General features: G+C 35.9%; 1 protein-coding gene across 8 annotated transcripts in view; it reads right to left on the bottom strand.

Annotated features, from left to right (window-relative positions):
- Positions 1 to 15,861, bottom strand: part of CDH12 (cadherin 12) — a 536,918-nt gene that overhangs the window by 209,116 nt on the left and 311,941 nt on the right. The window contains exon 3 of one of the 8 annotated variants that reach the window (XM_074545283.1): positions 10,978 to 11,048. The exons of the other annotated variants lie outside the window; for them this stretch is intronic. The gene's annotated coding sequence lies outside the window, so the exon portion shown is untranslated. The remainder of the gene's footprint in view (positions 1 to 10,977; positions 11,049 to 15,861) is intronic. 8 annotated transcript variants of the gene reach the window in all.

Below are 15,861 nucleotides of genomic sequence, written 5' to 3'. Positions count from 1 at the left end.
CTGTGTCCCACAGCATTCCTCTGGAGAAACCGGCTACTCATGACATGGACAGGTCCACAGTTTGCTGGGTAGAAAATCGGTTGGATAGCTGAGCCTAAAAAATGTTTACATCCAGCTAGCAGCCCGATCACTAGTAGGGTTCCTAAGGGCTCAGTTTTGGGGTTAATGGGTTTAATGGGTTTAATGTCTTCCTCAAGAACATGGACAAGGGGATTGAATGCACCCTCAGTCATTTGCAGGTGACACAAACTTGGGAAGTAGTGTTGATCTGCTGGAAGGCTCTGCAGAGGGATCTGGACAGGCTGGATCAATGGGACAAGGCCACTTGTATGAGCTTCAACAAGGCCAAGTGCAGGGTCCTGCATTTGAGTCTCAAAAACTCCCTGCAGCACTACAGGCTGGGTGCAGAGTGCTGGAAAGCAGTCCAGCAGGAAAGTACCTGGGAGTGTTCATTGACCACCAGGGGAACATGAGCCAGCGTGTGCCCAGGTGGCCAAGAAGGCCGATGGCATCCTGGCCTGCATCAGCAATGGTGTGGCCAGCAGGAGCAGGGCAGTGATTGTCCCCCTGTACTCACAAGGTAAGGCCACGCCTCAAATCCTGTGTTCTGTTCTGGGACCCTCACAGCATGTCCAGAGAAGGGCAATGGTGCTGGGGAAGGGCCTGGAACGTAAGCCTGTGAAGAGCGGCTGACAGAGCTGGGGTTGTTTACCCTGGGGAGAAGGAGGCTCTGAGAAGAACTTACCACTCCTTTCTACTATCTGACGGGGGGTTGTTGTGAGATGAGGGTTGATCTCTTCTTCCAAGTAACAATGGCTTCAAGTTGCATCAGAAGAAAGTTTGTTTAGATATCAGGAAAAATTTCTTGATGGAAAGTGCTGTTGAGCACTGGAACAGGCTACCCAGGAAAATGATGGAGCCACCATCACTGGAGGTGTTTAAAAGACATGTAGGTGTAGCACTTTGGTCCATGATTCAGTGGCAGTATAAGGTTTGTAGTTGGGCTTGATGATCTTAAAAGTCTTTTCCAACCTAAATGATTCTATCATTTCTACTTGCATCATTTCTTGATGCCTACCTGATGATGGATATTAAACTACTTATTTTCACATTTTTGGAAAAAAGTCTCTTTAGTAGTCTCAAATCTATAGCTCTCACCATGACAGTTTAATGTTTTTTAAAGCCCAAAATGAAAATTAAATACAAAAAGAACCTCAGACAATATATTTCAGGAAAACTGAAATTAATTGTTAGTCTTTTAAAGAACACTTTCACTTAATATTTTGTCTACTTGAATATGTTTTATCCCTTGACATAAGTCTGTGTTTGGACATAATACCTTTGACAATCATAATTTTAAAGTTGTGTTACAGAGTTGATGAATTACCAGCAACCCACAGATATTCAAATGTTCATGAAACCAAATGTAACATGCCCTTTTTGTTGGTTAAATGTGTCAACTTATTTCAAAAAGCCCTGCATCTTGTGAATTTCCTTACACACATCAAATAAAATAAAATGAACTCTCATTTGAGGTAAACATATGCAAATGTTCCTTTTCTTACAAGCTCATGTATTTTGCCTTGCTTTGGAAAGGCAGGGATATGTTCTTGGCTAGCTCTTCTATGCAGCTACACTTCTATCCCAAAAAAATCTTCCAAATTCAGGAATTGGAAAAGTCAAACAGAAGATTGTGGAACGCTTGGCCAACCTAAAATTTGGGTTGCAATTGAAGTTTGTCTCGGAGACCCACCTTAGACTCCAAATGCTCAACTCTATCTTTAGGCAAGGTGAGGAGTGTAGTCCATACTTTTCATAGTGCACATCATCTCTGCAAATCTCTGTTGTCCTGCCTCTCCCATTTTGAGATACCTTTGACAGAAACTCCCCATTAAGCTCTGGAAAGCTTTAAGTTCCTGAATTTTCAATTTCAAAAGGCAGTTGGAAGAAATTTTATAGCATTTTTCACATAGGAATAAACTTTTTCTTTCTACTCTCTTCCAGAGGAAGCATTCCAAAACTATACAGGCAACTGGTACTACATGTTTCAGAAAGACTGAGACCTAATTTTGTCTCTTAACGTTTTGCTTATGAGAACCTAGAATTCCCCAATCAGTTTGGGATATAGATCTGATCTTCTGTCTGCTCCCTTGAGATATGCAGAAAAACAATTAATGTATTTGCCTTAGCATAACACATAACTGGTGAATAAAAGCAAAATAATGATTTTTGATTTCCTTTGTATGCCTCTTGAAGAAGACATGGGACTAAAGCACATGCATTGAATAAAGTTAGAGCCATTAGGGGACCAGCTTGTATAACTGCGTTGTTTTCCTTTCCAAATGTGAATTGGATCATCACCCCTCTCATAGGATAGGCTTCAGACTTCTATGTTTTCACTTTTGGCAATGGCCTTGCAAATTAAAGTGTGACATAAGGAGTGAATTCTTAGATGCTCTTCAAATATACCTCTTTAAAATACACAAAGATCATTGAAACTTCACTGCTATTTACTGACAGGCAGATAGTGCCTGTAACTTCAAAGAGTTTGGCATTTTATATTCCTTAAGGAATAGGGAACCATGGTGTCAACTTCAAATTTGATTTTTTCAAGTTAAATGCACTAAGGAAATTCACATTTGCTTACTACTAAAACTGACAACTAAAAGACTACCTAACTCTTCTCATTTTCTCTCCTTTTTTTTTTTTTTTTTTTTTTTTTTTTCCTACTCAACTCTGCTCTTGTGGTTAAGTGGGAATCATCTTCTGGCTACCTGCAAGATAAAGTTTAAGCTGTGAGCATGGAAGTGACATACAGAGCAATTTCATGAAAGAACTTGCTCATCTATTTCCCTCTCATTCTCATCAAGAAAGAACTTAATTACTGACAAGAATTATCAGGATGACAGCAAGTTGCTGTCATATCAAAATAAGGAAACATTATGGGAATTCAAGTTTAGAGGGTCTAAAATTAAGAAAAGGACTTAAAGTAGTATAAAGGGATATGGGTTTGTACTTTGATTACTTCACTGTCTCTATTATGGTGACCACTAATTTTTTCTAGAATTTCATATAAAAATAAGGGATGAATAATGCTAGTTTATTTGCCAATTTTAATAATTTCAGAATTTGTTTCTTTTTCATTATGAAAGGGGGAACCATGAGCTGCAACTACTATCACTTCTCTCTTGAGTGATACATTTGCAATTACTCCAACTCTGGTGTTGAGTTTGGTATGGTTAATGCTCATTGAGTTGGTTGAATATGGTTAATAACTGAGATATACTTTAGTTCTTCCGAGTTACTGCGCTAGGCATTAAAGAACCAGAGTCAGAAGCACTGCCTCCACCTTATTGGAAAGTCAATAAGAAAACTCAGGTTCACATCACTGGGACTTGAATTAGTCCTAAATACACAGAAAAAAAATTCAGCTGATGATACAGTTCTCATGTTCAGTTTACAATTCAAACAGAATCCTTGTGAGTGTGGGGAAGTTAGAACTAGCAGTAGGAATTCTCTGGAATTTATTCTGAAGTTACTCTAAGCAAGTAGGCGGAGAAGCTAGAAACTGAAGAGATACTATAAATGATAAGGACTTGGATTAACAACAACACAGAAAAGGTTATGGCCAATGATCACCACAAGCATTATATAAATCATTTGATTTGCAGTATCAATAAACTATTTTTTCACATTAAATTGCAAAAAATGATGTTTATAGGAATTGTGGAATAAACAGATTGATGTCCAGTATGTTACTGTTATACAAGTCCTTAAAAGGTTCAAAAAGTTCTTGTGCTGTAACAGCTTCACATATAATGAATTCAAAACAAGTTATTAAACTTAGAGCAGCTGTAGTTGTACAGAGAGGATGGAGAGTCTTGACTTAATGTATTAAAGGTTATAGGAGTATAAAAAAATTTATCAGTGTCCTTCATACCATATTCAGATCTTGATTTTTATACAGGAAAGAATAGTGCCCGCATCCACATGTCTTCTGGAATATAATGAGTCTCAAAGAGAATAAGCACTGTAATTTTCTTCCTCTGTAAAACTGGATTAATGCTATCTCATGTCTGACTTATTCCTGTCCTGAAGGAGTTTGAAGAAAAAAAAAAACAAAACCTCAGCTCAGTAAAGCAATAGTACAGAGAATCTTTGCAGGGGCATAGCATACAGGACGACATACATTTTCTTCATCCTTGTCTAACAGATAAATCATCACCTCACTTTGACTTTGTTTTCTGACCACTTTCTCTATTTTCATACAAATTACATGAGAATTAAACAGATACTGAACTATTGTGCAAGACATTATAAAACCACTTTCTTCTTAGTGATTGCACACTGTAGAAGTTGAAGTTAATTGACACAAAATAGTCAACACCATTTTCAATAGAAGCACGTGTCCCTGCCATGGTCAGAATATTTTTTCTTCCCAAGAAAATTTTCTTTTACACTAAAAGCTTCAAGCTGTCTTTATCACCGTACTCTTCCTGTACTAGTATGCTCGTGTCTCAAGATTTTCAGTGGAAAAACTCAGCTACAAAACAGCACAAGACAATTGTCATAAACAAAGAAAGTACACAACCTCCTAATACCTTTAAGATCTTCATCCTAATACCTATCAGATCTTCATCCAGCATCATTGAAATCAATATTACAAAAGTTACACTGAATCAAAATCTGATAATCTTTTTTTATGGTATAATTTAAAACAAATAGCTACTCTTAAGTTAGTACACTTGATGAAACTTATTTAAGGAATCATCCCAGCACGTGTCATTGACCTCAGTGTGAAAAGCTTTTATTGATGCTTTTAAACAGCATGTCTAGACACCCAAGCATATGACATTTTATAATTTCTTTCACTTACTTTACCATAACAATTCAATTTGAAGCAGCAGAAAATGCTGATGTGATTCTACCAGACAGATACAGACATTGGCTGTTCTTATGGAAACTTATAACATTATGGAATAACCTGACTGAAGTTACTTGATTTAGTTGGTATGTTTGACATATGATATATTGATAGGAGTTTGTATGCTGCATGAAGTTTCAAGGTGCATTTTCAAACTTCAAACTTCAACTGCTAACGTAACCCAAATGGTCTTCAGAAAGAAAGCCTTACAAAAAATGACAATTTGAATATAATAGAATAAATTTATGATAGAGGGATCCTTTGGCTTTGGCAGAAATTATTTCAAGAAATACCATCTTACGGAAATGATCCTGTCAGACTAAATTCTCTGTCTACTCTATTGTACCGCATTAGTTTTAGGTAAAATTCAGTATTTTATCACAAAGGAAAATCTAAGAGTTGACATCCATTGAATATAGGAGTTTGATTTTGAGACAACTCTTAACTTGTCACAATTTTTACCCACAAGTGTGGTATTTATGTAAATGTATATGTCACAAACAGTTGTACTGTGTCAAGGGTTAGATAAAGTTATTCTAGTCTCATTTACATGATACTGATGCTTTACCATTGTTTCATCATGTAGAATGGAAGAGACAAAGGAAGCATTATCTCCCTCTGTGATTAAAGGAGCATAGATTTACTTCTTTCAGGACCCAAAAGAGCTTCAAAAAAGATGAACCAGTTTTACACACACTCTACAATCATCTGCAATATCACAGATTAGACATTTTAATATTACGTTCTTATCATAGGCAAAAGTAATTTTCAAAAGAATCATTGCTGCTCACTTTTACAGTGTTTCCTGCAATAGTAAATGATAGGATAGGAAATGAACAAAAAGAAAAAGGTATTATTTCTAATTTTTATTTCCTAAATTTGCTATTTTAAAGATGTCCGTGGGCCCAATAAACATGAATTGGTTTTCAGAAAAAAGAGAATATTCTATGATCACAGCACTTCCACTCTCTTTTAATTCCTTGCAGTTAAGTTAAACAAAAGAGAGAGTAGTTCCTTTACTTATAGACTAAAATATTTACTTTCAAAATCCTTCATAACATGCCCCTAGTAAAAATACTTAGTCTGACCATCTGATGTACTGTCACTGTTTGTCTTCATGGGGTGTCTGTGAACACTACCTCTCAGGTGCTGTTTCCTTGCATTCAGGAATCCACTTTGACCCCAAAAGCACTAACCCAGCCAGGCTGCATTTCTTTTGGTACTGTCATGTAAGATGTGCTCCACAAAAAATAAGGAACATTGACCTTGAAAGGAAAGGGGCCAGCGGGGGGAGGGAAATAATAAATCCCACAACCAAACTCATTCAACAGCTCAGACCAAGATCTAAGCTCTGTCAAGATGATTTCTTATTCCATTTCACAGAAGCAGTGCCATGCTTTATCACTTCTGAGTTCATGCCTTACAGCTGAGGCAGCCCACTTGAATTGGTAAGTTGTTTAGTTAAAGTATACACATGCTATTCACATTGTCAATATGATTTAAAAGGAAAGAACATTTTGCAGGTGAAATATAGCCACAAATGCAACAGGAAGCTGAAATCCAAAGCACCTGAGCACATGCAATCAATGGTTGTGTGTCTCACTATGCTCCTCCTTCCCATTTACAGCAATACTATGGTTAGACACGTGGCACATGTGGCTCCTTGGTGGAGGTGGCAGCATTAGAGCTTCCAGGAGCTTCTGATGAAGTCTCATAATCACAAGCAAAATTTGTCAGCTAACCTGAGCTAAATGTAATGTAGTACTACTTTCTGTTTCATTACATCACTGCGCACACAATTATACACAGATTTCAGTATAATGTGAAAAACTGCTGAATTTGTTTTGTGACTATGCAGATGTCAAAACACCTAAATGAATTGTGAGTTTAAAAAATGCCTTCCAACTCATCTAAGTCCTCAGTTTACAACCAATAAAGTTTACACTTCATTACATCTCTTCAGAAGTAGTTGTGTTTATTTATAGATATTTTTATACAAGCAGTTTGAGTTACTTGGCTTTTGTGGTCCAGCCAGATTGCTGCTTTAATAGAATAGATCAAGCATTGCCATACAGGCATAGGCTTTTATTTCTTTTTTTTTTAAAGCAAAAGTCTCTGTATTAAAGCACAAACCATACCTTAAAAGATATTGGCTCAAACAGGAAGGAAATAAAAACTTTTCTCTCCTCACAATTTGCAAATGAAGAAACCTGCTAGACCTCTATAACTCAGTTTAATTTTATTTTAATGTAATTGAAAATTCTTGTGAGGGCAATCTTGAAAGTTGAGATTATTTTCTACGGCACTGCAGTAGAATAACAACCTCTATGAATATCATGTAAATTAGCAACATTATCAGACTACAATGAATCTAAACATTCCTCCATCTGTATTTTGTGATATGTGAATAAATAAAAACTTGAAAGTAATGCAAATGAAGTCACTGACAAAGGATCTATAACATTCAGAAGTAGGTCATAAGTGAATGCATTAGTGTTCAATATAATTCCATCTTAGGTTTTAATGCTCACTTTCTTCTCTTGTTCTTGCTGCCAATTGATTATCTTTCAGTAAAGTTTACACGGTACCATTAAATGTTAATAATGCATAAATATTAAACATACCATTGTAAAGTTAGCAACACTATTAATATCCCTAGTCTCTGTAGGCAATACTAGAAATTACTAAGATCAGTATCAATAGTCAGAATCATAAAAATCCTGTCTTTCTGGAATTGATAGCAATAAACAAAGTACAAGGTACAATGGATATTTAACATCTTCCTACAAAACTGGTACCAGGAAAGAAAACACAACACTTTTTTAACAAGATATTCCTCTTAATGTTTCACTTTTTTCCATTCTTTTGTCTGTATCTAATATTGTAAAATGCTGGAAAATGTTCAGGCAATGCATATTCTGAACACCTTGACAATATTTTGTTCTCTAGATTGTTCAAGGAAGAAAAGAAAAAGCAAAACAACAAAACACCACTGCAGCACTGTCAGGCAAAAATGTCACTGTCAGATTGCAGATCCCTGTCAGGCATGAGCATTGTTTAAAAAGCAGATAAAGACTTAAAAATGCATAGTTGCTCTAGATTTCAGTCCCACTAGGTGACAACAACTAGCTGAAGTATACATGTGTGATAAGATTTACATGCTCCCAAGGGTGCTAAATCATTGTGTTGGCTCACATTTACTTTTTAAGAGCTTTGTTGACTTCACAGCTGGTGAGTTGATGCTTTCTATCGCTCCACCACTTGGCAACAGATGCCTCTTACTTATGCACAGATGTTGAGTATCCACCCAACCCTAACATTAGCCTTGTGTTTTGAACTAATTGGGTCAGCACAGTTGTAATTAAGATTTGAATAATTAGAAAACTAACATGATTACTTTCACAATTAATCCTTCTATTGTACCACTACATTCTCTTTTGGACTATTCTACAAAGCTCTTATTTCTTTGGGTCCTGTAAATCCATCAACCTTCTAAATAGTGGAATAAAATCACACTTAGCCAATAATACTAAAGACATTTTAAAGGGCTGTTTTCACCCTGATTTAAAAGAATTATAGTATGCAATTAGACTGTTCTTTTTTCTTTCATTCTATTTACCCATTATATGGGTAAATATATATAATATAAAGATATATATGTACATATATACATTATTGCTCTTTATAACAGCCACACAGGAAGAGAAATCATGTACAAGAATGAAAAAAGATTTTTAAGAAGACTTTGTGAACACACTTGGATAGAGTGTAATACAGAAGATCTTTAAGATGAGCTGATCTGCCATATCCTCTTTTATTCCTTTGACTTGGTGCCTGTTCTAAAGTGGGTGCTGAGGGGTAACTGTCAAGCACAGGAATAGGAAAGGAAAGGAGGAGTCTTGTAAGTAGGAAGCCTGCCTGTCCTGGGAAAATGGCAACAGTAGAACTTGGAAAGAACAGTGGATCATCTGATTTTAAAGAGAAAAAATAACAGGAAATGAACAATTAAAAATTGAAAATCATTATGTAATGTCTAATCAGAGCCCGAGGGGCATACAAAGTGTGTAAAGACTGGACGATTATGCCAACATCCCATTGCACTAACTTTAAACAATTCTCTGACAGTAATATACAAAACCAAGATGCTCATGCATTTGGATGCTCACAGAAATACCACTTCCTTTTCTCAGACACATTTACTGACATATGCACATAATAGGAACTCTCTTGTTCTTGATAGTAAAAATCAACACTGGTTAAATTTTCATTCTTTGGCATTAGGAAGACTGAGAACAATAGAGAAGAAACATTATAGCTGCATGGGAATATTAATAAAAATCATAATTTATAAGTACATATTAAAGGCTCTTTAATCCAGTGCATCCAGTCATGGAAGGGGGGAAAATTTGTCGGAGACAGGCTCTCTTGAACTAATGATTTATGTTTGCCGGTCTCCTTCAAGTGTTTAGAAGATATTATTTGCACAGATATCTGAACTTGCTTTAAAGGCCATTTCAGGAACATATTCATCAGGAAAATGAAAGAAACAACAAAAAGGAAGGAGAAGTAGTTCACAGACTGTTTCAATGGACCCTAAGTGTTAAATAGCAGCAGCCAGTGGCAGCTCAGCCTCCCCTAAGCCATCAGCAGTTCAGTTCCCCTGAGACAGGAGAATGAGCAAAGGCTGTAATTACTGTCTACCACTGTTATTGAAAATAAATATACTGCTTCCATATTCAAGAAGATCTATAGCCTCAATCCCTCTTCCCCCATCAAATCCTTAATCCAAACTAAGAATGCTCCTATTTATGCCAATGATAATCCCTGGAATTATTATCTGACATTATGGCAATTTGTGATCACAAGCCAGTCTCTTGTAAAAACATGAGTTAGGTCCTGAGACAGTGACTCGTTACTTCCTTAGAAACAGGAAAGTGAAAATGATGCTAAGGACCTGTGGAGGGAAACATGACTCCCAGAAAGCCGTGGTTAGTAAATTAACCCACTAACCACGGTTGGCTGGGTTGGGATAAATGAAAAAAGGAAACAGTATCTTGACTTTTATGTTGGGCAGATGGACAACTCTCCAAAAGCTGGAAACAGATCTTTTTGTGGGCAGCACATATGGGGAAAATGAGACAAACCAAGTTTGTCTTTTTTATTTAATCTTTTGTTTTGTTTTGTTTAAAGGCAAAGGAGTTTTGGCAGAGAACAACAATAATTTCAGTACTGTATCAAGTCTAGCTGAGCCAGAGCTCATTTTCCCACAGCGGCCATCCCAGTGCTGTGCTCTGCATTGGTAGCTGGAAAGGTGTTGATAACACACCAGAGCTTTGGGTACTGCTGTCTCTCAGCATTCCCTACATCAAGGGGCTGGGGTGGGCAAGATCCTGGGATGGCACACAACCAGGCCAGCTGACTCAAAATAACCAAAGGGATATTCCATACCACATGACATCTGATCAGATATAAAAGCTAAAGAAAGGAGGAGGAAGGGGGGGCATTTGTAATTTACAGTATTTTCTTTCCAGAGCAACTGCTACATTAAAAGTGGCCTGAACATCACTTGCTGATGGGAAGTAGAGAACAAACTTTTTCTTTTGTTGTGCACATGCAAAATTTCACTTTTGCTTTAGCAAACTGTTTTATCTCAACCCACAAGTTGTTTTTTATCTTATTTTTCTCTTCACTGCCCACCTGGGGAGTAATAGTGTGATTTGGAGGGCACTTGGAATCCAGCCAAGGTCAACCCGCCAAAAGTACTTATAAACTTCAATTTGTCCAAGACAAAAAGCTCAGCAGCTCTTGATGGAATCACACAGGTAATCACATTCTCATCTAATCTCAGTCAGAGATTCTGCACTGTCACACACTTGGCACTTAGGTTTAATGACTGAAGCAGGATCTTGTCTATTACTCAACATCCTAGCCACTGAATGACACTTCACTCCCTGACATCAGGGTACAGTAGAAATCATGACTTAATTGTTCTAAGACTCTGTTTAGACATTCCATGAAACTTCAAAGCTCTCATGAGTGCTGATCAAACCTACCTGCTCAGTTAGATTTTCTAATTCTATCAATCATATCCAGTGTGCTTCACAGCCACAGTCTGATCCAGCCCCTGATGAAATGACAGAAAGTTAAATTCATTTTCCATCCATGTGGACTCTTCTGAATTTTACCTGCTCTGTAAACCAGAGTTTGCCAGATATTTCTGTAATTTTTTATATATGTGGCAATGTACTGAGCATACTCTAAAATTTCTTTCACTTGTGGGGTTGGCAAACATGATACATAAGATTTTTAATGAAATTAAAGCCAGGTTATAGTACCAGAGCAGAGCTCCTTTCACAATACTCTCCATAAAACATAGTTTAATGCCTCAAAGAGGGATGAATAAGGTTATCCAATTACAAAACCTTTGCAAATGATTACCAAATCAGTTGGTAATAACAGTTGGTTTCACAGAGCGCTTCAGAATTTTTACAATTTTAGCCAACATACATGGGATATACTCTCATAAAGAATTATAAAGTGGTATGTCAAATGATTACTTAGAAGTATTTTTCACTTCTGGGGCTGTGTTTTGCTTCAGTAATAGAGCAACAGAATTTTGCACAATAAAGAAAATACATATTACCTATTTCATTTATATTCCTAATTATTTTGAGAATAAAAAACCAAAAATTTAAAAACATTTTGAAACTTGTTAAAGAGAAAAAAACATTTAATATTAAAAAAATCCCTCAGTGTCTTATTAGGGATTTGCAAATAAACTAGAAAATAGAACAATAATTTTGATTACTAATACTTTCTTTTTTTTTTGACAGTAACTGTTTCTCTATTTACTTGTATATATTTTGCCTTCTATCCTACTCACAACATTCATCTTGGTGTTATGGTGCTCTTTGCCTTTTCAAATGTTTTCCTTCTGGGGTATTGATGCTACTAAAATCATCTATTTCATAGATCCGCACTAAAAATCACTTCTTTTTCCTGACAAGCTATTTAAAACATCACATTTATGCCTTATGAAGTCTACTTTAAAAAAAATATATCCACATATCCCTTGAAAACTAAACTTATTTGACCCAAGTTATGTTTATTTGCAATAAAGACAATGTCTGTCTGAGGAGATTAGCACTAAAGAGGTATGAAGGCAACATTTTCCAAAACAAACACTGTTGTTTTTTTTTACTGGGGAGGGGGAGATATCCTATCACAGACTTCAGAAGAAGGACTCCTAAAATGGCTAGTTTAACTGTGGAAATCAGTAGTATCAGACCATTTTTCTTCAAAATTAAAATCTGAAAACAAGATGATCAGGTAAGCCTCATAGCACACAAAAACGTAACCTCCAGCACTTGTATCTTCTAAAATTTTAGATGGCAAAATACCTCTACTTCCTTAATCACTTTTGCACAAGGCATAAAGGCACAAAGAGGCAGAGAGTCTAAGAATGATCCCAAACACCACAAAGTATGTTTTGAAATTATAATAAACGACGTCTCTACCATGATATTTGTCTAAAGAGAACCTAAAGAAAAGCTGGTAGAAAAAGATGTCTGATACACCTAAACACTGCATTCAAACCATTTTAGGTAGATCCACTTGTGTTTTGGCTGGTAGAACCTGCACTATCAGAAACAACTGAGGTAGGGTGCATGGTAACCAGCTCCAGCTGCTCTTTATCAAATAAGTGAGATTATATCAAGTTAGATTTATTAAATCTCAGCTGTTAGTAAAATCATCATCTGTCAATAGGTACGTGAACATGAACTGTGTTCATGCCTTGACTGGACAGAAGACACATTTAGAAATAGTTGTGAGGCCTTCCACTCAAGACAAAATTTAAACCTAGCACCTTGCTATTTTTACCTGAATTAGCACCCCTAGGTGTGTACCAGAATAAGGATTGTATGACCACTAGGTAATGAGAAGGGAATGATAATTCTGGTTTAGCAACCCCCTGCAAATACTTCTATTGGAAGTATTCATGCTCTTTGATCACAAATAGGGCAAAAAATGTCATACAATTATTACAGAAAAAGTGAGTTGATTAAAAAAAACTGACCTTTAGAAAACATTTGCAAAAAATGCCCACTGTTTGTTGAAAGATAATGCTCCAAGCAGTTCCAGGAAAAAAAAAAAGTCAAACCAAATAAACAAACAAACCCACCCAGTTTAAATAACAGGCTTGGAGAAAAATACTTCTACCAGACCAAAAATATACCAAACCAAATTAAATAAACAAAAAAATTTGGCTACTTTGTAATATTTCCTGTGGGGTTTTTGGGATGGTATTTCTGTGATGGGTTTTTCATTTATTTGTTTTGTTGCATTGGGGTTTGTTTTGTTAGTTCTTTTGGGGGGTATTTTTGGTGGTTTTTTCTTTGAGTTTTTGTTTGTTTGTTTGTTGTTGTTCTCTTGTTTGGGTTTTTTTTTTTTTACTCTGTAACTATTAAAATCATCCAATTGCTTGCCCAGTTAACTCTGCTCCATCCTGCCATACATAGTATCTTGTCAACCTAGCCTTGGATTACTCACATCCTTGGCTGCTGGAACACAAACATGTCCTTGACAGATAAATTTTGGCTCTCAGGGTGAGAAAGAATGACAGGTAATTGCTACGTGCTGCATCTGATAGGTAATGCAGAGTGGGATTGAAGTCCATTGATGCACCTGAAATAGTTGCTTACGCATTCTGCACATTAACAAAGGATGTTTACAAATAATAATAAAAAGAGGACGATAGGGATGAGATGGGGAGACATGAGGACAAATGCAGAAGAAAGTGATAGTGTCTGAAAATTTTATTAGATTTATATGCAGTGAGGACCAAAAAATGGGATAGCAATTTTTACACTGAATCACAAAAACATCAGAGTCAAGTGATGTTCTTTAAAAAGCATTTTAATTATCAAATTAGCACTCAAAATAATTTGAGTGTTTTCCTTATCAGCACCTACCTTTTCAACACCACCTCTCACACTCTGTATTTATTCTGACATGTGTATTCATTCAAGTAGAAGCCATGTGTATCACGTTTTCTCGCTTTTTTTTTTTTACACATTCTCCTTCAAGTAGCAGTTCAGAGGAGGAAGGGCCAAATTACAAAAAGCTCTGGTTTATACAAAATGTGAGTGTCACTATCTAGGAGGTCAGATTTTAAAAACAACAAACCAAAAACAAGCAGGCTATTTCATTATGAAAATATGAAACACAGCTCTACTGAGAGGTCTGTTCATCAGTCAGGACCTTCATTGAAAGGCATAGAGCTACTTTTTTCCTTCTTTTAACAGTGTAAATCAGGACTTCTGTAACATCTGTTTGGAGCTACAGTGAGATAGATCTAAACTGGATATGCTAACTTATGCCCAAAATTACTACTATTTAGAGTAATAGTAAAGGAATAAGGAATAAAAAGTGCTCCTTGTGACAGTAAATGAAATCTTTTAAGAGATATAGTTATATATTTAAAATTGTGCAAACATGCACCATGAATACTATTAATATTTTAGAAAGAATTGAAAAGACACTTAACATGCAAACATACAAGGCTCCAAAATGGAAAGACAACGGCTTTTCATTTTGTTATATAATTATTACTCCAGTTTAATGAATGAACTATTACTTGAACAAGAAGAGATTTTATAGAAAACTTGTTGCAATAAATTTGAATGAACTCAGATTTGGCAGAATGGCTTCATCATCAAATACTTCCTAGCAGAAGTATTGTGTAAAATTCTGCTCGGACAGTTCAAGACAATGAAAATCTAGTAAAGAAATACTAGTTTCTAACTTTTCTTCATCCTATAAGTATTCTTAGAAATCTGTAATTAAATTTTCCATTTAACAATATTGATTTTATATTCAGCATTTTCTTAAATATGAAAAATGAACAATGGAATTGAGGTTTTTGGTTTGTGTTTTTTTTTTTTTTTTTTTAGATTATGCATTAAACTTAGTATAAAGCACATCTATGAAAGTGTGTAACACACACACACACAGCAGAGCCAGTATGCTGGAGGACAGAATGCCAAGGAGGTTCTTAATAAATGTACTTGGTGATCTTCATACTTGGCTTTTAAGAGAGCTGCCTAAACTATCACCTCAGCTCCACATACAGAAATGCTGCAGAATAACTAACTAACAAACTAGATAAATGGTCCAATGGGACTACAAACGAACAAGGAAAAGGAAGTCAGAATCTAGGTCTCCAGTTAAAGCCAAGTCCTGTGGGTAGTATTTGAGCTCCATAAACAAACCAAAATTTTTGTGAAATTAATAAATAGCCACAGACAAGTGTTTGGCAAACGTGTGTCTGCATTTACAACTACACTTAGCACCTGCTGGGAGCCTTCAGAGAACAGCAGCCAGAATCCTACCTAATGCTTATAGACTCTAGGTCAAATGAACCTGTTCAAAAAGCTGCATGATGTGATCAATGCAAGAGTGCATTGTTGATCAAGAAATGTCAAAAGTCATGTATGCTTTCTGAAAAAGAATGGGTTTGTTTGCCTATTTACCTTTAGTGGGAAAAAAAATGTTTCAAACATTTTACTAATCAAGTCAGTCACTATGGTATTTTGTAAGTGTATTTGGTGTGCTGGACAAAGTATTAATGCAGTCAGTGAGTAAATTAATGCATGAAAAGAATAATAAATCTGGCCTAAATGTGGAAACAAAAACTATTCATCCAAGTCATTTAACTGAGTATTTATCATCAGTTTTGGAGACTGTTCCAAATATACTGTACTCTGAAAGCTAACAGAACACATAATTCTGGTACCTAAATACAAAACTTTTAAACTTATGTGGTAGACAGAATTTTTCTTCAACAACTTCTTATTTTTAATCTCAGATATCTACTTTGTTATGAATATCTCCATAAAGGTTTGCCACATCTGAGCTGTGGTTCCAGGTCTGGGCTA

Source organism: Zonotrichia albicollis, chromosome 1 (assembly GCF_047830755.1).
Source record: "Zonotrichia albicollis isolate bZonAlb1 chromosome 1, bZonAlb1.hap1, whole genome shotgun sequence".
Classification (NCBI taxonomy): Eukaryota; Metazoa; Chordata; class Aves; order Passeriformes; family Passerellidae; genus Zonotrichia; species Zonotrichia albicollis.
This window is presented reverse-complemented; position numbering and strand designations above follow the sequence as displayed.